The sequence below is a fragment of the Coenobita brevimanus genome, chromosome 10 (assembly GCF_032717465.1).
Source record: "Coenobita brevimanus isolate Jiangsu-jjx chromosome 10, ASM3271746v2, whole genome shotgun sequence".
NCBI classification, from domain to species: domain Eukaryota; kingdom Metazoa; phylum Arthropoda; class Malacostraca; order Decapoda; family Coenobitidae; genus Coenobita; species Coenobita brevimanus.
The window spans coordinates 2,842,759-2,866,181 of NC_136963.1; positions in this window are offsets into that span (position 1 = coordinate 2,842,759).

The window sequence follows — 23,423 nt, forward strand, 5'->3', positions numbered from 1 at the left end:
TTCCACATTATTCAAGTTTTTTTTTTTTTTTTGCAAGAAAAAAGGAACCAAAGGCCAGGTGCCCGCAAACTGTTCGTCCTAAGAAAGAACAAAAACAATACAACAGAGAGCCAAATTCAAGATCCGTTCAAGATGCCTGGACACACTGCGTTTGAAGGACTGGAGATCATGGTAGGAAAAACAGACAGAGGGAGACAATTCCAGAGTTGACCTTTTGCATAAATGAAGGATTGGGAGTAACAGTTAACTCTTGCATTAGAGAGTTGGACTGAAAAGGGATGAGAGTTTGTTGCTAGATGGGTGCTACGTGTTCATCATAGAGGTGGGGGGATGCAAGCAGATAGTTCAGAGGAGCAGTGACCATTGAAGTAGCGATAGAAAAGAGATAAAGATGCAACAGTGCTGTGAAGAGACAGAGGTTGAAGGAAGCCAGTAAGAGGAAAAGAGTTAGACAAAAAGCAACTGACTCCACCTTGTTGAGAAGAGCTGTATGTGGGGAGCCTCCCCACATATAGGAGTTGTACTCTACACAGGGGCAAATAAAACCTGTGTATAAAGTCAACAACTGTGCAGGGGTTAAAGAAGGTATGGAGTCGGCTTAGCACATCTAATTTCTTGGCGGCAGATTTTACAAGAGATGCAATAAAATCTTTCCAAAATAAATCCCGAGAGAATGAAGCCGCAAGTTTGTTTAAAGATGATGCAGGATTGAGCTGGATATTATTAAACATCAGTGGGTACTCCTGTGGAATATTTTGTTGGGTTGAACTGAATCCTTGATTCATCAAAAACATCAGCATTAATGTTACCCCAGTCAGAGAAATGAGCCAAATCAGACATTAGGTGTGCCTAATAGCATCATCCCTTGTTTGTTGAAGTAAATGCTGAGATGGACGTTGTAGCTTGACAGAGTCTAAGCTGATTGTAATTGTAGCAGCGAAGGGGATCAGGAATATACTCTCCTGTCTTGTATTTTCCAAAGCTTCCACGCTAAATTTAGCCTGGTACACGTCCAAGTGATGATAAGTTATCTTGTGTCTTGTTTCTCTATTTCTGTCATGCAGTGTTCCACTATTTCAATCTCGGGGATCCTGAGTAGTAGACTGTAAACACCTGATGTATTGGGTAATTTATCACGGCTGCCTTGTTTCTCTTCACAGTTGGATCCAGTACTTACAGTTCCCACTGCTGCTTCACGGATGACAGGATCATTTCTTACGCTTCATCTTGCAGTCTGATGATGAATAAGCTGTTGAGGTTCTGTATAACACCGATGTTCAGAGGTGGATGCCTCATTTCTGGGGCAATGATTGCCTTATGGAAGTTGGAGTATTCCTTGAGAGACTTTAGTCTGAACTTGTGTTTCCTTAGATAATAAATCATCTCCCATCTTGTTCATGTTCTTGGTGAGTCTCCTCTTTCTGCTAAAGACTCACATGCCTTTTCCTTATTCCCCAACCTGGTTACTGGAGATACTTTCACTGGTGTTCATCTGGTAGGTTTTGGACAGTTATCACTGTAGGGCTGGCACTTTCTCGTTTCATGGTGAGATACGATAAAACTGTGAAACAGTTGTACGAAACACGGTAATAGTGTTCAGGAAACCAAAGTGCATCTTGCTTACCTACTGAAACACTTCAGACTGCAGGCATGAAAGCGAGTAAGTCAATGCTGAGTTGTGGCAGGGAAGCGAGTCCGGGAACATATGCACTCATATGTGGTGATATAATACGAGAGGGAGGGGGAAGGGATGGGGAGAGGTAGTGTGGGGCAAAACTGCTGGATTAGAGAGAGAGAGAGAGAGAGAGAGAGAGAGAGACAGACAGACAGACAGAGACAGAGACAGAGACAGAGACAGAGAGCGACAGAGAGACAGAGAGACAGAGGTGGGAGTTGGAAGGGGTGAGAAATGAAGAGAAAGGTAGAAGTTGGTGTGTCGAGGTGCATGAAAGCATGTATCATTTTGAGTGAGTGTGTGCAGGAGTATCATGTGCATGTATGTGTATGTGTGTGCTCAGTACTAGCATAGCCAGGTCTTCACATGAGTGGGGGGCAAGATGGGCTCAAGTTCTATTCTGGGGGCAAGATGGGTTCAAGTTCTATTCTGGGGGCAAGATGGATTCAAGTCCTATTCTGGGGGGCAAGATGGGTTCAAGTTCTATTCTGGGGGCAAGATGGGTTCAAGTTCTATTCTGGGGGGGCAAGATGGGTTCAAGTTCTATTCTGGGGGCAAGATGGGTTCAAGTTCTATTCTGGTGGGCAAGATGGGTTCAAGTTCTATTCTAGGGGGGCAAGATGGGTTCAAGTTCTATTCTAGGGGGGCAAGATGGGTTCAAGTTCTATTCTGGTGGGCAAGATGGGTTCAAGTTCTATTCTAGGGGGGGCAAGATGGGTTCAGGTTCTATTCCGGGGGGCAAGATGAGTTCCAGTTCCATTCTGGTGATGGGGGGGACACTGCTTCACAATGTCTAGCCTACAAATGGAAGGGCAAAGCTTTGACTTCAGGCTCCCCCGTAGCCACGCCACTAATGCTTATTTGAGTGTGTGTGAAAGTAATGAGATGGGAGTAAGTATGGAAGTGAACTGTGCTGCATTATGTATATCCAGGTGTTCATAAATGATGGTATCAAATATCACGAGTATTAGATATATGGTATATGCAACTACTACTACAATAATAATAATAATAATAATAATAATAATAGAGACCCAGAGGATTGGAAGTCAGGTATAATTATTCCCCTGCACAAAGTAAAAAGGGAAAAAGAAGTGTGTGGTAATCATAGAGGCATTTGCCTTCTTCGTGTAATAGGAAAACTATATGGTAGGTTACGTATTGACAGGGTTAGGGAAATAACAGAGGAATTTGTTGAAGAAGAACAGGGAGGCTTTAGGAGGGGAAGAGGTTGTGCAGATCAGATATTCATTCTTAGATCTTTAGTGGTAAAGTTTCTAGAGAAGGGAATGAATTTGATTGTGGCCTTCATGGATTTGGAGAAAGCATATGACAGGGTGGATAGACAAGGATTGTGAAAAGTATTAAGAATATATGGAGTAGATGGGAAGTTGTTGAAGGCCGTGAAGAGTATGTATGAGGGTGATAGGATGTAGTGCGTGTGGTTAGTGAATTGAATGAATTTTTCTTTCTGAAGATTGGATTGAAACAAGGATGTGTCATGTCTCCATGGCTGTTCAGTCTGCATACGGATGGGGTTATAAAAGAGATACAGGGTAGGGCAGTGAATGTTGGAGTGGCCTAGTGAGAGAGGGCAGTGTTTGGAAACTCCCTGTGCTGCTGTTTGCAGATGATACTGTGTTGTTAAGTGAAGACGAAGAGGTGCTGCAAGGCTTGGTGGATGAGTTTAGGAGTGTGTAAGAAACAGAATCTAAAGGTGAATGTAGGGAAGAGTAAAGTTATGGTCTTCGGAAGAAGTGAAGTCAGTGAATGTTCAGTGAGGCTGGATGAAGAGGAAATGGAAAATGTGAGTGCGTTTAAGTACTTGGGCAGTGTGATGAACAGGGATGGAAGATTAGAGGGTGAAGTGCTTGAAAGGGTACAACAGGGAAGAAAGGTTGCTGGTTCCTTGAAAGCAGTGATAAGAAACATGGAAGTGTGGATGTGAAAAAGCTACTACGTGACAGTACAGTATCGTGATACCAACTCTAACGTATGGAAGTGAAGCTTGGACCTTGTTGGAGGGACAGAAGTGAAGAGTGAGAGCAGTGAAAATGAGCTTTTGAGAGGAGCATGTGGAGTTACATGGAGAGACAGACTGACAAATGAGAAAGTGAAAGAGCGTTGAGGTGTAGATGTGGATGTGATAGGAAGCGTTGGGAGAAACATACTGAGGTGGTTTGGCCATGTGGAGAGAATGGAGAGTGAGAGACTGATGAGGAGAGTGTATGTGAGTGAGGTGGAGGGGGGGAGAAGGAGAGGGAGGCCAAGGATGAGATGGAGGGATGAGGTGGAGAGGTGTAGAGAGAGGGATGTGTGAGCTGGGAGCAGGGCAATGAAATGAGGGGGACAGAGCGACATGGAGGTGATTTGGGGGATTAAGCCGTCTGGCAATCGATACACAGAATAATAATAATAATAATAATAATAATAATAATAATAACAACAACAACAATTATAATAATAATAATAACAACAAGAATAATAATAATAAACAATAATAATAATAATAATAATAATAATAATGTTACATGGATGGGTTTGGGGCTGGGTTAAGTGTCCCCAAGATTACCCTATCTAAAATCACTTAATCATGGCAGTCATTTCGGAGAGCCTGGGAGGGTCCAATACCTTCCCAGGGCCCCAACCAAATGGGCAGATTCGTATGGCCATGTGGTACTGTATATGAGAGGTGTGAATGAGGAGAGCAAGAGGGTGAAAGTGGTGAATGTGTCCAAGAGTGCGGGATATGCCGTGATGGCATAACTGAAACAAACATGAAAAGGTGTGCAGTGGAGGGGTGGGAGGGTGTGAAATGTGTAAGATCGGGCATGAATGGGCGAGGAAGATGCAAGGAAGGAGTTGCTTTGTTGATGAATGAGGTGTGGCAGAGTGAAATGAGAGATTACAAATGTGTCAGCTTGAGGTGTATGTATGTCAAGTTCAAGTTTGAGAAGGTGAAAGTGGCTGTGAGTGTAGCATATGCACCGTGTGAGGACAGGAGTGAGAAAGACAGGTTTTTAGGACGAGCTGGATGAAGCAGTGGGAGAAATACCCAGGAGCTATAAAGCGATTGTAATGGGGGATATGAATGGAGGAGTAGGCACTGGTCCTGAGGATGACTTAATGTGTTGTAATGGAGTACAAGGAGAAAATTGTAATGGGGTGCGACTGAAGGATATGTGTTAGGGAAGGAGGTTTTGCATTTGTAACTCGTATTTCAAACACAAAGATGCACATAAAAAAAACATGGTATAGAGGGAATGGAGATCGTGTTGAAAAAAGCCTGATTGATTACGTGAACGTAGGGAGGTTGATGCTGGGAATGGTTGCTGATACGAGGGCAGTGAGAAGACGATGTGGATGTGTCAGATCATATGATTGTGGTGTGCAAGATCAAGCTGAGAGGAGTGAGGTGGCCCAGGAGAGAGGAGCAGTCAGGGAGAAAGACTGAAAGTCGAGAAGCTGAGGATGAAAGAAATGGCAGCAGATAAATACAAGACCAAAGTGGGGGAGAAGTTAGAATCAGTGAATTGGAATGAAATGGATCTGGACAGCCTGTGGCATGCATGCAAGGATTGCTTAGTTAGGACTGCTAAAGCAGTGTGTGGTGTGGAAAGAGTAACAACAATGAAGATATGTATGGCATGGTGGGATGAGGAGGTTAAGACAGCGGTGGAGGAAAAGAGGAAGAAGTGGCTAAAGTGGTTACAGGACAGAGGTTCAATTGAAATAAGAACTGAATACAGTGAGAGCAAGAAGCACGTGAAGAGACTAATGAAGAGGAAAAAGGAGGTAAATGATGATCTAGGAAGAAAAATGAATGCAAACTAATCTGAAAATATGAAGTTATTCTGGAATAAAGTGCAGAAATGTTGAGGTGACAGTGGAAAGAAATGTGAGTGTGAAGGATGTACGTGGCAGATTATCAAACCATGGGGATGAAGTAAGGACCAGATGGAAAGAATATTTTGAAAGCCTGATGAATGGGAATAGAGAGAAAACAGCCACTGCAAACATGATTGGTTTTGGGGGTGTGCAGAGAAGGAATGCAGTACTAGGAAACGTGACACTCACACAGGTGAAGAGTGCTGTGATGTGGGTGAAAAATGGGAAAACAGCTGGGGTTGATGAGGTGTATGCAAAGATGATTAAGTGTAGTGGACAGAATGGAATGAAGTGCTTGTTGAAGATATGTAAGAAGGCATGGATGAGTGAAACTGTGCCAGCACAGTGGAAAAAGGCTGTGATTGTACCCCTGTACAGAAATAAAGGTAAGTGAAGTGAGTGCAAGAATTATCGTGGCATAAGTTTATTGAGTGTGGTAGGGAAGATATATGGAAGAATTATTAAAAAGAAAGGAAGAGAGATATCAGAAGTCCTAGTGAGTGATGAACAGGGTGGCTGTAGGACTGGCAGAGGATGTGTGGATCAAATATTTGAGGTAAGACAGATATTGGAGTAGGCTTGTGAGAAGGACTATAAGGTGTTTATGGAATTCATGGATCTGGAAAAAGCATATGGCAAAGTAGACAGAGAAGGATTGTGGAAGGTATTGCGCATGTACGGTGTAGATGATAAGCTGCTAGGTGCCGTCAAGAGTTGTTATGATGGTAGTGAAGCATGTGTAGGGATTAATGGGCATCTAAGTGAATGGTTCACGGTCGGTGTGGGGCGTGCGACAGGGTTGTGTGATGTCCCCATGGTTGTTCAACAGGGGACTTTCAAGAGATCAAACTGGCTGGTTGAATATTGTGAGGAGAAGCCCATGATCAGGGATTTGGCACCCCTTTTTAACGTGACAGCGTCCAGATTGACTCTATCGGGTACCTTTATGTGAAACTACAGAACGTGGTGAATGTGTCTGGCATATCAGATGGAGCCGGGATTCTGGGGGTTTGAATGGTGAGCGAATGGAAGCATGGCCCACTGGAGTGGGTAAATTTAGGCTGTCTGGACATTGCTACTCCTCACCCTGCCCTAGGATGGGAAAGGAGGTCCGAATGATGATGATGATGACATTACATTATAACAACATTCCATCCCACACCTGGTAACTGTAGTAACTTGAAAGCTCATGGAATGTGGTGATTATTCCACATTACAACTATGATATAAGCTACTCTAATGTTTATATTCATGTATTACATGCAATATATTGTTGTCTGAAGATATATAGAGATATTTTCTATACTTAAATTGAACTGTTTGTTGAACAATGTACAAAAACAGAATATAAACAATGTTCACAGTGAACTGACAACATGATCGTGTGGAGAGAATTTGTGTGTGTAACCAGACTCCCTGACTCTTGACACCACCCTGGCACTGCCAACTCCATCCTACCCAGACAGTTGTTTGTCGATGGACGGACTTGCATCTGACATCATTCCTTTACATCAGACTGCTGACGCCTTCCACTACACAGCCAACGCCTTTGGTTGTTCCATCTCATCCAGTTAGATCATTGCCATCCATATGTTTTAATATCACTGCTGTTAGTCATTATTCTTTTCCGGCTTTAAATCTTGCTGTTCTGTGCTGCCTTGCCAGGCACAGGTATTACAAAACTTATCATTGACATCTACAGTCTTCAATTCCTATGTGTAATTACTGAGAAGTTTTTAAGCCTCCCATTTAATTATTTGTTGTACTAAACACAACGTTTGTTCAAAATTTAATGTAATAATATTAATGACAATAATAATAATAATAATAATAATAATAGCAATAATAATAGTAATAGTAATAATAATAATAATAATAATAATAATAGCAATAATAATAATAATAATAATAATAATAATAATAACAACAACAACAACAATAATAATAATAATAATAATAATAATAACAATAATAATGATACAGTATTGTTGAGTGAAGATGAATGGGAGTTGCAAGGTTTGGTGAATGAATTTGGGACAGTGTGTAGGAGGAGGAAGCTGAGAGTTAATGTAAACAAAAGTAAAGTTATGGTGTTTGAGAGGAATGAAGTCACAGAGTGTGCAGTGAGGTTGGATGGTGAGGATATGGAGAATGTGAGTGCATTCAAGTACTTGGGTAGTGTGATGAGTAAGGATGGAACTTTGGGGGATGAAGTAAATGAAAGGGTACAGCAGGGAAGGAAGGTTGTTGGTACACTGAAAGCAGTGATGAGAAATAGGGAGGTGAGTATGGAAGTTAAGAAGTCACTGCATGATGGTATTGTGATCCCTACCCTGACGTATGGAAGCGAGGCGTGGACCTTGCAAGAAGGGAACAAGTCAAGAGTGAGAGCAGTGGAGATGAGTTACTTGAGAGGAGCATGTGGAGTGACGTGGAGGGACAGGTTGACGAATGAAGAAGTGAAGGAACGTTGTGGGGTAGATGTGGATGTGGTTGAAAAGATTAGGAGAAATACACTGAGGTGGTTTGGACATGTGGAGAGGATGGAGAATGAAAGACTGACTAAGAGGGTGTATGTAGGTGAGGTGGAGGGAGGGAGAGGGAGGGGTAGACCGAGGATGAGGTGGAGGGATGGAGTTGAGAGGTATATGAGGGAGGGGGGGGGTGAGTTGGGGGGAGGGGAGTCAAATGGTGGGTGACAGTGACTTGGAGGCGTTTTGTCTGCGGCCACCCTTTGCGGGATTAGGGCGTCGGGCTATAGATAGATAGATAGATAGATAATAATAATAATAATAATAATAATAATACCTGTAAGTGGGGTCTCCCTGTGGTAGGTGGTGACCCACCATCCACCCACTCGACGTAGTGTTGCCTTCAAGTTATTCTACACTCGTGACAAACGATATTTTGTGAACTAGGAAGTCATTTACTACGTGTGGTGATATCCATACAACAAATGACGCCTGGTGGTCTGATGGGTTTAGGCGCTCCATCCAGATGGGGTTGGTAAGGGTTTGCCTTTATGGGTTGGCTGGGGTTTATTACTGCCATAATGCTACTCAGGGATGAGTGAAGCTGGTCACCCTTGCTTTAGATGTAGACACTGAGTAGCCTGTGTGGTGGCCTGCCCGTCCTGATGGCACGGTGAAGTACAACACACAGGGTTTGGTCCACCTTTTCCTAATGTGGTCCTCATTCTTGCAATTGCTCAAGGCAGTGCACTGTGATGACAAGACACAGTGCTTTGAAATGGTCATCTCTTAATCATACCAAGAGATTTGACAGGTTTGTTTGCACAAAGAGCAAAGTAATATAAATATTAGAGTAACTTTAAGGCATAAGAGATCAGTAACAGGTTTACTACTACTACTACTAATACTTGTAGTAGTAGTAGTAGTAGTAATAATAATAATAATAATAATAATAATAATAATAATAATAAAATATCCAATTATCTTCACAACACACTAAAATAGCCTCATAATGTATAGGGAATATAGAAACACACAGTTGTAAACCCCCACAAGTGGCAGATTTAACGATATTAACTGTCACAATGTAAGAAAAAACTGTGTAGCCTAAAAGAACATATGGAGGGAACATTATAATAAGTCAGTAAAGAACTAAAGCAGTGCTGCTATAATGGCTGAGGAATGGATGGAAGAAGAAGAGAGGCTAGATAGGAAGCGGGAATTAGGGGGACAGAAGTATGCAAGGCACTGAAGAATGTCGCAATGGGTACAGTACCAGGAAACGATGGAGTGTGTGGCAATATATCAAAATACTGGGAAGAGACAGACTGAATGGATCTGGAAAATGTGCGGATTGGCCTGGGAGGATTAAATCACTGGCCTAGAAGTCAGGTGTAGTAGTTGCCATGTATGGAGGAAAGAGAAGTGTGGAGCAATCATAGTGGTATTTGCCTTCACTGTGTAGAAGGAAAGATATATGGAAAGATACTTAACGTCAGAGTCAGGGAGAGGGCAGAGGAATTGAATGGGGAGGAAAAGGGAGACCCTAGGTAGGGAAGGGGGTGTTGAGACCAGACATTCTATCCAAGATGTATAGAATAAAAGTATATAGGGAAAGGAAAGAAGCTGCGTGATACCTTTATGGGTCTAGTGAAAGCATAAGACTGAACAGACATACAAGGAATGTAGAAGGTGCTGACAATATAATTATGGACTAGATGGGACTTTGTTCAGTGCTGTGAAGGGTATGAATGTGGCCGTTAGGGCGGCAGCATGTGTGGAAAAAGAACTCTATGAATCCTTTACTATGAACGTTGGGACGAAACAGGGATATCTTATGTTCCCTTGGTTATTCTCTCTCTCTCTCCACATATATATACAGTGTGTGTGTGTGTGTGTGTGTGTGTGTGTGTGTGTGTGTGTGTGTGTGTGTGTGTGTGTTCACTAGTAAGATAATATTCTTTCAGTTCAAGCAGTTAGGAAGGAAATTTTCAGAATAAGTCAAAATATAAATAAGCTTTATGAATTTGTTAATCACTGCATATTAATATTTTCATACCAGTTCTGAAAACCTTCAAGTATGGAATAGGTGTGATGAGCAGTGATGGTAGTTTAGAGGATAGAGTGCAAGAGATGGTACATCAAGGAGGGAAGGTTGTACTGTACATAGAGTGAGAGCTGTGATGCACAATAGGAAAGTGAGCATGGAGGTAAAGAAGTCCCCATTCACTTGGGACATAAGGCATAGGGCACAAAGTCTCACTCACCCTCTGACTCCACCCCATGCAAGCCTCCAGGCAGTGACTCTTTCTCCTCTAAGTATCGTCTGACAGTAACCATTGCTTTGCTCTAACCATGAATTTTGTGGCCAGCTCCTTGGTCTTCTGCAACTCAGGTTGACTCAGATATCACCGTGTGAGCAGGGTCCACCTCATGTAAACACGCCATGTGTCTATATAGCTGGAGTTGGCGTTCACGTGTTATGCTGGTAATAGGCGTGGAGCCAGTCTCATGGATACTCAGCCGGTCATACCAGTGATATCTCATGATTCTGGAAAGGCACTTTGTACCAAAGGAGTCAATTTGCCACGCCAAGTTACAGTTCAGTATCCATGTTTCACAGCCATAAGGTAAGGAAGGGAGCACCAGTATCTTGAACAAATGTTTTCTTTCACCACAAATAACAACAATGCCAAGTATTCAAACTGAGTAAGTCAATAAAACCATAAGAAAAACCAGTATAGTAGGAAACCCCATCATCTTACTTACCATTGTTGTGAACCACACTACCAAGACCAGGTAATTTTCCAGACCATCTATGGCATCACCACCTGCCTGAACAGACGCTACTGCTTCATCCAACAAGCCATCGATGCCTGGATCTTTATCTTGGCCCAGGAGACCTTAGGTTTTACTTTGCTAGGATAACTGAGTCACCAGGAAAGTTAGTAACCTTAACACTGGTAACTGATACTCCACAGTGACTCTGACTTACAGCTTGGCCCAGCACCCAATCCATGCAGTGTTGAAAGGTGAGGAGGCAAGGACACATCCCTCTCTCACCCCAGAACTTACTGGAAAAATGCAAGCTGTTACTCCTCCACACTTAAGAACATTCTTAGTGTTTGAATGCAAGCCAGCAATAAACCAGATAATCCCTGTCAATATCCCACAAAGTTACAAGAGTTCCCTAAGTGTTTCCTAACTGACTGCATGAAATGACTTTTGCAGACCGACATGGACTGGTTTTAGTCCCCATCGAAACTCACAATGGTGTTCTACAAGAAGTCAAAATTCCAGGCTCAGGTCAAATGTACCACGTCTTTGGGTAAGACGCTGAATTGCTCAGGCCACTGAAACTTTAGCAAATAACCCTGCATGTACATCAAGAGCACGTGACCAAGAACCGTACCTGACACACTTAGCACTGCAACTCCATGGTAGTTACTACAGTCATGTTGGTCTCCTCCCCCCTTCTAGACAGAGATAACCAAACCCCTTGTTCTGTCAGGAGGAATGAATTATCTGAGAGATGCATGTTAAAATATATGAAGAGAAGGACAGACAGACAGACAGACACAAATAAGAAGGTTAAGGAGCATTCTGGTGTGAATGTGGTGCCGAGTTTTAGGAGAATAACCCTAATGTGGTTTGGGTACGTAGAGATAATTGAGAATGAAATGTTGACTAGGAGAATGTAGACCAGGATGAGGGTGAGGGATGGTATGGAAGTGTGTTTGCATATCAGATGTGTGAGTTGGAAGCAGGACAGCCTGATGGAGGAGGACACGGCGACATGGATGGCATTTGGTTTTTGTCCATCCCCTTAACGACTGAGGCATCTGGCTTTAGGTAGACAGATAGAAGGATAAAAATGCGTGCACGTAAATAACTTAATAGACTTGGTGTAATTAATTTAACATTAGCCAATTTCACCCAAATATCCAGCAAGAAAAGACACATACCGCAAGGAAGTGCACAGAACCGACAATTCCCTCCCATTTCTGAGCTGGATATTGCCTAATTTTGCCAGATGTTATTTTGATAGAGTGGGTCAAAAAGTGCTGCATATTGCGTTGGGGCAGATAGTGACAACGGACAATTGAGAGTTTACTGAACTATCTTTCCAGTTCTGTATGAAGAAAATTTACAGCTGGTGAAATACAGTGAAAACTCTATCTCCATTAGTGCCTGTTTCAGATGGTTCAATTATCCCCCCTGTATTCGTCCGTACAAAGCTGTCCTCGTGTGGCCATGCATTTACTCTTTGACCCGTCTGTACATCCTTCCCCTCCTAACACATTCCTTCCCCTTCTGTCTTATTCTCCCTTTCTATACCTTCACCAGAACACTTCGCCTTGAACTCTGTCTACACGTTGAAGCTTTGAGACAGAGGAAGAGATAACAGACAAAACATTAGGAAGAAAACAGGGATAGTTTTTACAAATGAGTTAACGTTAAACACATGAAGTATTAAAGTTGGTATGTGGTCAAGGAAGATGGTTAGGCATGTTAGACGGAGCCAGGGTTTGTATTTACCGAAGTTGTGAGGTGCTGGGTGGTGAAGGAAGGATGAGAGAGAGAGAGAAGAGAGAGAGAGAGAGAGAGAGCAATAAATAGACAGACAGACAGACAGGCAGACCGACAGATAGAGGAAGAGATGAGAAAGAAGAAATATACGCTATATATTATAATCTGTTTCCTCATCTGATAAATTACCAATATGCCGGGAATCGAACCCGGGACTCTGAGGTGAGTGCCAGGCAGCATACCACTACACCACGACCAGATAAAAGATGACTGTCGTTGTCACAAGCATCTACTTGCCCGAGTGCCAGGGGGTTAACCCATCCTCTTGATGCCCACAGTGGGGGCGGAGGGACGTTGGTTACAAGACTGTAACAACGTCAGTGAACATTTACCTGGTCGTGGTGTAGTGGTATGCTGCCTGGCTCTCACCTGAGAGTCCCGGGTTCGATTCCCGGCATATTGGTAATTTATCAGATGATTTTTCCTGTGTACAGCACAGGTTTCTCTCTTCTATCTCCTCATCTCTCTATCTAACATATATATATGTTTATATCAGCCTATCTGTCTATCTAAATATCTATCTATCTATATAGACAGATGAATAGATAGATATAAAGATATATTTATAAGAGAGAGAGAGAGAGAGAGAGAGAGAGAGAGAGAGAGAGAAGTAAATGTAGTTGATGTTATTGTTCTTGTAAGTTTTTGAACCTAAAGAGAGAAAGACAGAAAAAGACAGAAAGAGAAATAGAAAACGAGAACAAAAATGAAAGAGAGGAAGACAGATAAACAAGGAGAGAGACAGAGACAGACAGACTGACTGAAACAAAAGGGTGTTGTACAGAATTATGGCAGTAATTTAGACAGACAGACAGACTGACTGACTGAAACAAAAGAGTGTTGTACAGAATTATGGCAGTAATTTAGACAGACAGACAGACAGACAGACTGACTGACTGAAACAAAAGAGTGTTGTACAGAATTATGGCAGTAATTTAGACAGACAGACAGACAGACTGACTGAAACAAAAGGGTGTTGTACAGAATTATGGCAGTAATTTAGACAGACAGACAGACAGACAGAGAGACAGAGAGACTTACAGACATACATAAACAAAGATAGAGAGAATCATAAATCAGTCAGAGAGAGAGAGAGAGAGAGAGAGAGAGAGAGGTATTTTTCAAAGTCGTGAGGTGATAAGTAAATGGTGAAAGAAGGTTGATTTGAGAGAGAAAGAGAGAGAGAGAGAGATGGTTTGTATCTATCAAAGTTGTTAACTAATTTGCTGGATAAACAAGTCAGCCTAGCGGTTTACCAGGATCACAAATCAAGTTGTTTTTCAAATATGTATATATTATTAATGCCGATTAATTTACCTTTCAAGTGCCAGCCTGAAGTGGTTCAAGGGTCAGCTGAGTCCAGCACAGGCTGCACAGTTACCCTCTACTATCACAGTCCTGTCGTTGGCTGTGAGGGACGACTCACAGGCCATGGTGATTCCCCACCTGCACCGCCTCACACACCTAGAGGACCTCCGTAAGTGCCCTTCCTATCACCTCACCCTCCCTTCCTATCACCTCACCCTCCCTTCCTATCACCTCACCCTCCCTTCCTATGCCCTTCCTATCACCTCACCATCCCTTCCTATCACCTCACCCTCCCTTCCTATGCCCTTCCTATCACCTCACCATCCCTTCCTATGCCCTTCCTATCACCTCACCATCCCTTCCTATCACCTCACCCTCCCTTCCTATGCCCTTCCTATCACCTCACCTTCCCTTCCTATCACCTCACCCTCCCTTCCTATGCCCTTCCTATCACCTCACCTTCCCTTCCTATGCCCTTCCTATCACCTCACCATCCCTTCCTATGCCCTTCCTATCACCTCACCATCCCTTCCTATCACCTCACCCTCCCTTCCTATGCCCTTCCTATCACCTCACCCTCCCTTCCTATCACCTCACCTTCCCTTCCTATGCCCTTCCTATCACCTCATCATCCCTTCCTATGCCCTTCCTATCACCTCACCCTCCCTTCCTATCACCTCACCCTCCCTTCCTATCACCTCACCATCCTTTCCTATCATTTCAACCTCGCTTCCTATCACCTTACTGTCACGAATCAAATTCGCGACATTCCCCTTTTGTGAGAAGCCACGAACTATTAGTGGAAAACTCACTGTGTATCGCTCAGTTAACCGTTTCTCTCTCCATTTCGGGGTATACTTTTCAAAACATTCGTCACCGTTTTCAAAAGTGACCGATTTAATCCACGTCACTAAGTGCTGTACTGAGCGATACTATTGTTTCTTTATTGTTCGCCCCTGCTCACTCGACCGTTAGAATAATGCGGCCTACTGCTCCCCTTTTGTTCCCACGACTTACGCAGTCTAGTTGTTGCTTTGACGGAGAGAGGTCCTGTGCTCCAGAAGTGTGAGAGGAGAGGTCAGCTAGCACCCAAGCTCCACAAGATCACAGTCTCCAGTACTCCCACCTTGGTGATACAAAGCATTCATCGACTATAGTATTTCCTTTTGTATTTTCGTAGTCTTAAGAGTTTAGTTAAGGTGTTTTTTTTTCTAGGCGTAAGTATTTAGCTTTTGTGTGAGTGAGTGAGTGCGGTCTCACTGATTTGATTTGAAATGTAACGTTAAATTTATTTTTTGTAATCAATAAATTTAACAGTTCTTTTTTCTTGAGCTTAATGTAAAGTAAACTCTTGTTTCATTTCTCCATAATTAAGCTTACTTCCCACATAGCTCCTAGCTTGCATAGACGTTTGACTATTCATAACTGGTACTTAGACCAGTCTGGTTGTATTAACTTAAAATTCGTTGTGCCAGATAGGAGTTAAGCATCGGCAAGAACCTGATGTTAGTATTAGTTATTTATTGTCAGGGGTGAAGTAACTTTCTCCAGAGGCTAACAGTACTAATTCAGCATTTGTGAGTAATTAGTCTCTGCTGTGTACTGTTGAGAAGGTTTATAAATTCTCGTTCTTAGAGAATCGTTGCTTGATTTAGCAAGATAATCATTGTCTCTGCTCTTCAATATTGTTGAACATTATTATCAATTAAATAATATTTAAGCATTTATTATAAAACCACCGTGGTATTTTAAAAACACCGTGACACTTACCCTCCCTCTCATCACCTCATCTCCCTCCCTCCCCAACAATCACCTCACACTCCATCCCTTCCCATCAGCTCAACTTCCCTCCCTCCTCCCATCACCGCACCCTCCCTCCCTCTCTCCCTTCCCATCACCGCACCCTCCCTCCCTCTCTCCCTTCCCATCACCGCACCCTCCCTCCCTCTCTCCCTTCCCATCGCCTCACCCTCCCTCCCTCTCTCCCTTCCCATCACCGCACCCTCCCTCCCTCTCTCCCTTCCCATCACCGCACCCTCCCTCCCTCTCTCCCTTCCCATCGCCTCACCCTCCCTCCCTCTCTCCCTTCCCATCACCGCACCCTCCCTCCCTCTCTCCCTTCCCATCACCGCACCCTCCCTCCCTCTCTCCCTTCCCATCGCCTCACCCTCCCTTTCCTCCCATCACGTCATCCTCACTCCCTCCCATCTTATCAACTCATCCTCGCTCCCTACTCTTCCTTCACCTCACCCTCCCTCCCTCCCGTCCCATCACCTCACCCTCCCTCCCTCCCGTCCCATCACCTCACCCTCCCTCCCTCCCGTCCCATCACCTCATCCTCCCTCCCTCCCGTCCCATCACCTCATCCTTCCTCCCTTCCCCTCACCCTCACCATGCCTTCACTTTCATGTTAATTCCTTTTCTTTTCATTAGCATTAATCAGCAGCCACACTTCTATGGCTAAAATATTCCCCTGACTGATATACTCTTACAAACCACCACACTCCACCACCACCACATTCCCGTTACCATAATACCAGTACCAATTGTACCATTGCAATTTAATTTTCACATTTTATCTAATGCTATTTCACTCTCATTACCACTATACCTAGCACCACGCATGTTCCCCCTCTGCTGGTGTAGTTTGGTAGCAAACCTATCCATTACATTTCCTTCTTATTCATCACTTTGATTATATAGGTTTAGTTTTTTTTCTCACTCACATTTCTCTTCTCTTACTTCAATTGAGTCCTCTTTTTAACATTATCACGTCTGTTGGCATATTTTCATTATCTTCTCTAGTTGCAGTGATTTTCTCAACATCATAAATCATTACTGTATTCCCTGCCATCCTCCTCACTCCATTATTCTTCTTCCTTCCATTATTTTCTTCCTCCTGTTCTCCCCTTTGACCAACTCCTTCTCCAGTAACGGGTCCTGCAGTTGATGTGAGTGCACTTTGTTCCTGTGAGGCACCATAGCTTCCCTGTGCAACTGTCACCATTCATAATTATATCATCCCATGTTGTAATCACTGGTCTCCTTCAGGCGGGAGGAAACAATTTAATATTCATCAGGCAGATATTAGGCAATGTCACAGCAGCACATTTTCTAGCAACTTTTTTGGGGGGGCATCTTTTTTTTTTTTTTTTTTCTTATGAATTTAACGGGTTGTGCTTATCAGTGCTCTAGTGTCCACGGCTGGCAGCTCTCTTCTAATTTACACAAAGGAGGATAACTGCAATGTTCATGTTTGGATAATCAATGAACTAATATTAACTTTTTCTTTCTGTGATTCTCTACATTAATCAATAGGTAAATTACAGGATATACATGACGAAAAAAGTTTGGTTTGCACAAACTGCACATAGCTAACAGTAAGTCATATGTGTTGCCTACGTGTCAACTGGGCTGGTGGAGGGTTAGTGTCCCTCCCTGGAAAAGAACTAAAAGTCAAGCAAAATGTCTCGGGCACAGAATAACTTACAGGTGACAGCCAAGGACTGAACAAAGGACATGTTGAGGATCTTTACGTGGAATGCAAGGGGCGCGAATGATGAGGTGAGAAAAAGAGACCTTGTCCAGGTGCTTAAGGATCCAAAATTGGATCTATGTGGATTGACTGAGACCAGATGGAGACGTGAGAGTGTGAGAGAGTGGGAGTATGCATGGGGAATATGTGCGGGAGTAGAAGAGACTGAGAGGGCAACGGAGGGTGTATGTATTGTTGTGTGCAAGAGATGGAAGGCCAGTATAAGAGAGTATGAATCAGTTGGTTCAAAGATTGTGTGGATAAGATTGAAAGTAGGGGTACAAGCATGAGCGATTATGTGTGTATATGCACAGACAGAAGACCGTGCAAGTAGAGTCAAAGAAGAGTTCTGGGCAAATGTGGAAGCATGCATGGAAAAGTTTGGAAGGAATGAGAGAATGTTCTTGAATGTAGATGAGAATGGAATAGTAGGGAATGTGAAGGTGGATGGAGTAGTTGTTGAGTGGGGTGTCCTGCAGGAGTGGATGAGAATGGCAGTGCTCTGGTGGACATTTGTATGGGGAAGGGGTTGGTGATAGCTAACACTCTCTTTAGGCTCAAAATGATTCACAGGTATACATGCCAAGTGATGAGAAGAGTGTGTGGTGAACTGGATGAACAGAAAGCAATGATGGATTATGTGTGTGTGGATGTGAGAATGATAAGATATGTGCTGGAGAGGAGAACATATGAGAAGGTTGGAAATGTTGACTCTGACCACCGTGGGTAGTGTTGAGAGTCGAGGTACAAATGTGAAGGATGATGAGATGGAAAAAAAGCCAGGAGGAAGCAGCACATACGAAGAGGATGGAAAGATTGCAGGAGGATAAAAAGAAAAAAAAAAAAAAAAGGCAGAATATAAGACAGAAGAGGAGGAGCAATTCAGTAAAAATGACGTGGAACAGATAAGAGAGGTGGAAGATGTGTGCAAGGTATTCACAGAAGAACTCTGTGCAGCATATGAGGTGGTGTGTGGGGTGAAGGGAAGATAGAAGGGGATGCAAAGAACAGCAAGGTGGAATGAAAAGGTGAGACAAGCTGTGGAACAAAAGAGGAAAGCATACAGTGAATGGATGGGAGGCACAGACATGGAGGAAGCTGAGAGACGGAATAGAGATTTATACGTAGATAAGAGGAGAGAGGTAAAAAGAGTAGTAAAAGAGAGTAAACAGAAAGTGGATGAAGAGGTTTGGAAGGAATTTGAGTGTAAAGTGGGGAGAATGTAAGAAAATGTTCTGGAAGGAGGTTGTAGGGGAATGAAAGATTAAAAATGGCAGATTACTGGTGGAGATGAGAGAAAAAGGGAGCAGACTGAACAATTTAAGAAATTACTAAACGCAAAGAATTAAAGCAACGCGAGTACAAATGGCTGGGGAATGGCTGGGAGAAGGAGTGAGATGAGATGGAAAGATGAGATTTGTACAAATGCAGTAGTGGAAGCAGTGAAGAAGTCAAAATGGGGATAGCCCCAGAAATTGATGAAGCGTGTAGTGAAATGCCGAAGGATGGGGGAGATTCAGTAGTAGAATGGATATGGAAGATGTGCAGATTGGCCTGGGAGGAGGGTAGAGTCCCAGATGATTGGGAGCCAGGTATAATTATTCCCCTGTACAAAGGTAAAGGGAAAAAGGAAATCTGTGGTAATCATGGGCATTTGTCTTTGTAGTGTAAAAGGAAAAGTATATGGTAGGATACTTATTGACAGAGTTAGGGAAATAACAGAGGAATTAGTGAGAGAAGAACAGGGAAGTTTCAGGAAAGGAAGAAGTTGTGTTGATCAGATATTCATTCTAAGGTCTTTAGTGGAAAAGTTTCTAGAGAAGGGAAAGAAGTTGTACGTGGTCTTCATGGATTTGGAGGAAGGATATGACGAAGTGGATAGACAAGGAATGGGTAAAATAATAAAAATATATGAAGTAAATGTGAAGATGTTGAATGCTGTGAAGAGTATGTATGATGGTGCTTGGGCTGCGGTGCATATGGGTGGTGAACTGAGTAAATATTTCCATCTGAATTTTGGATTGTAACAGGGATGTATCATGTCTCCATGGTTGTTTAACTTGTATATAGATGAAGTTACGAAAGTGACAGATGGTAGGGCAGTGGATGCTGGAGTGGCCCTCATGAGAGAGGGCAGTGTTTGGAAATTTCCTCTTCCGGTGTTTGCAGATGATACTGTATTGTTAAGTGATGACAATGGGGAACTGCATGAACCTGTGAATGAGTTTGGGAGAGTATGTCAGAAACAGAATCCAAAGGGGAATGTAAGGAAGAGGAAAAATGTGGTCTTCCAGAAAAATTAAGTTGCTGAATGCAAAGTGACGCTGGATGATGAAGAAATGCAAAATGTGAGTGGATTTAAGTACTTGGGTAGTGCAATGAGTAAGGATGGAAGTTCAGAGGATGAAGTGCTTGAAATGTTACAACAAGGAAGAAAAGTTGTTCGTTCATTGAAAGCTGTGATTATTAGGGGAAGTAAGCATGGAATCTAAACAGCTCTCCATCACACTATTGTGATACCCAATCTAAAGTATGGAAACGAAGTTTGGGCCTTGCTGAAAGGACACAAGTCAAGAGAGAGAGCAATGGAAATGAGTTATTTGAGAGGAGCATGTGGAGTTACATGGAGAAATATACTAACAAATGAGGAAGTCAAGGAGCTTTGTGGTGTGTATGTTTTAGAAAGCGTTAGGAAAAATGCACTGAAGTAGTTTGGCCATCTGAAAAGAATGGACAGCGAGAGACTAACGAGGAGGGCGTATGTGAATGTGATGGAGGGGAGGAGAGGGAGGAGGAGACCAAGGATGAGATGGAGGGAAGGAGTGGAGAGGCGACATGGAGGTGATCTGTTTGTGGCCACCCCTTACAGGATTAGGGCGTCTGGCTATTGATAAACAGATAGACAGAAGTCATTTGATATCAGTACTTTCAGCATCTCAACACCCATACCATACAAGACAGTAGCTGTAACCGGACCTCCTCTTCTTAATTTATTAAACTGTTATCTGACACTGGATGCTAATACCTCGTGAATCACATGTTAGCTTACTGTGGCCAGAAATTATATAACATTCTTTTCTGACCAATTTCATGGATAATTAAGTGTATTTTATATTATGAGATGCCGTTATGTATCTAGCTCTGTCTATTTAATGGTATAATGCAACTGCAGTAACTAAATAGCAACCCAATCCTTCTGTATCATTATAATTTATTTACAAACAATAACAACCATGCTTTATTGGAAACAAATGTATATGTTTGCTTTTAGTTACGTTCATTTTCACAGTTTCCAGCACACAGAGCAAACTGTGGCAAAGCTAACTAACAGGAAACATGTCATTTTGTTTTATTCTCCTTCACTGTATGTAGGCCTAACATTCTACCATTATTGCATTTTTTTTCCTTTCCTGTGGTTGCTTGTAGGTCATTATTATTATGAAATGATTCAATAACATTTATAAATGAACAAATAAATGGGTGGCTTCTTTGACCCTCGATGGTATGTAAATTAGCTTAAATTCACTAATGTTTATTAGTACTTAATACTAATTATACAATTGTCCATCTATTGCCAGATGCCTTATACCCGTAAGGGGTGGCCACAAACAAAGCTCCATGTCACCCTGTCCCCCGCCATTTCACTGCCCTCCATCCAGCTCACACCCCTCTCATATACCTCTCCACTTCATCCCTCCATCTCATCCTCGGCCTCCCCCTCCCTCTCTCTCCATCAATCTCGCTCACAAACACTTTCCTCGTTAATCTCTCTCTCTCCATCCTCTCTACATGGCCAAACCACCTCAATGTATTTCTCGTAATGCTTTCTACCACATCCACATCCACATCACAACGCTCCTTCACAAGTGTACAGGAATATGTTGACATACTGTACCTCAGCATTATTTACTACATTTTCATCTAGTAGTTACAATGTAAGTAACCAACAGGATAATTTTTGCCATCATCAGTACATAATCTCTCAGTTATCCATCATCACATTATCTGGCGCTTTCCACATGGCTCTGTTTATACAGTATCCTTTGAAATTAGGCAATATCGGTCACAGAAACAGGATGGGACGCAATTTGCTGTACTATGCCTTTTTCGGCGGTAATGTGTATCATCCAGGTCAGACATGGGACCCAGTCGGCGCAAGGGCAGTCCCGCAGTACAGCGACACACTCCAGCAAATCACAATGCATTGCGGGAGCAGCCCATCCCTTCCTATCCTTATATGTCCAGGGAAGAGGGGAGGAAGGCAACGAAACGAGCTCCACCAACATCCACCCCAGCTCACAACCCTTCCCCACACCCCTACCCAAGCCCCCCCCCACCCGTCATTCGTAACTGGCAGTTACATCTCAAGCTGACCTCATCATTAACAGTTTTGCTCACACTACAGTTACACGAACATAAAACACAAGGATATGTAAAAAGTATATAACATAACTATCAACATGCTAGAAATTAATGCATTATAACATTGACAGTCAAACAAAAACATTAACAACGGCCATCACAGGCCTCATGCACTGGGTGCACTGCTATGTACACACACACACACACACACACACACACACACACACACACACACACACTTGAGCATATAAGCTGTATATCTAACCCTGTCCACTTATACACTTATGACTCCACCCTTCACCATTCCATTAGCTTTCCGCAGTGTCCATCTCAGCAGTTACTTCGACACACAAGGGATGAGGCTGTGGCACATCTAATGTCTAACTTGGCTCATATCTCTGATTAAGGTAAAAGTAATCTTGTCTTTAATGCTTCAAAAACTCAGTTCTTACATCTTACAACCTGTCAAAATCTTTCACAGGTGTGTCCTCTAATTTTTAACAATACAGAATCCAACTCAATCCTGCATCATCTTGGAACATACTTGGGGATTCATCCTTTTGGGATTCATCTTGGAAAGATCATATTGCCACTCTTGTAAAATCGGCTTCTAAGAGATTAGGTGTGCTAAGCCAACTCTGTTCTTTCTTTACCTCTGCACAGTTGTTGACTTTATACATGAGCTTTATTGCTCTTTTGTAGCGTACAATTCTTAAGTGTGGGGAGGCCCCCCACATACAGCTCTACTCAGCAAGGTGGAGTCAAATGGTTTTCATTGCATTAACTCTCCTCCTCTTACTAGCTCCTTTCAACCCGTCTCTTCTCCGCACTGCTACATCTTTATCTCTTTTTCTGTCGTTACTTCAATGGTCACTGCTCCTCTTAACTGTCTGCATGCATCCCTCCACCTCTACGGCGGCCACGTAGCATTCATCTAGCAACAAACTTTCATCCCTTTTTTTGTCCAGTTCTCTAGGGCAAGAGTTATTCATTACTCCCAGTCCTTCATATATGCAACTGGTCAACTCTGGAACTGTCTCCCTCTGTCTGTATTTCCTACCATGATCTCCAGTCCTTCAAACGCAGTGTGTCCAGGCATCTTGAAAGGAACAGTTTTTTAATTTGGCCTCGTTATCTTGTTTTTGTTTTTGTTTTTTTTTTCTTGCAAGGAACAATCTTGCAGGTTTCTGGTTTTTGGTTCCTTCTTCCTTTTATTAGAAAAACATACACACATGCACAAAAATACAAACACATACACACAAACGCATACTCACACACATACACACACATACAAACACATACACACAAATGTATGCACACACACACACACACACACACACACACACACACAGTCAGGGAGTCATCAGATGCAGACGTCGGACATCGGCGCTCCGTACCAAAACAGTGGCAATTACCTAAATTAGTATCTTTGAATGAGTCAAGCTCTGTACCAGGTTAGACTAAATGATTTTTCATTATTAAAAGGTAAAGAAATAATAAGTTTAAATAAGACTGGTTCAAACAACAAAGAACCACGATGCGTTGAGTCAGCTGGGTTTGTTTATACTACAGCAACACGGGGAAAGCGTGCACA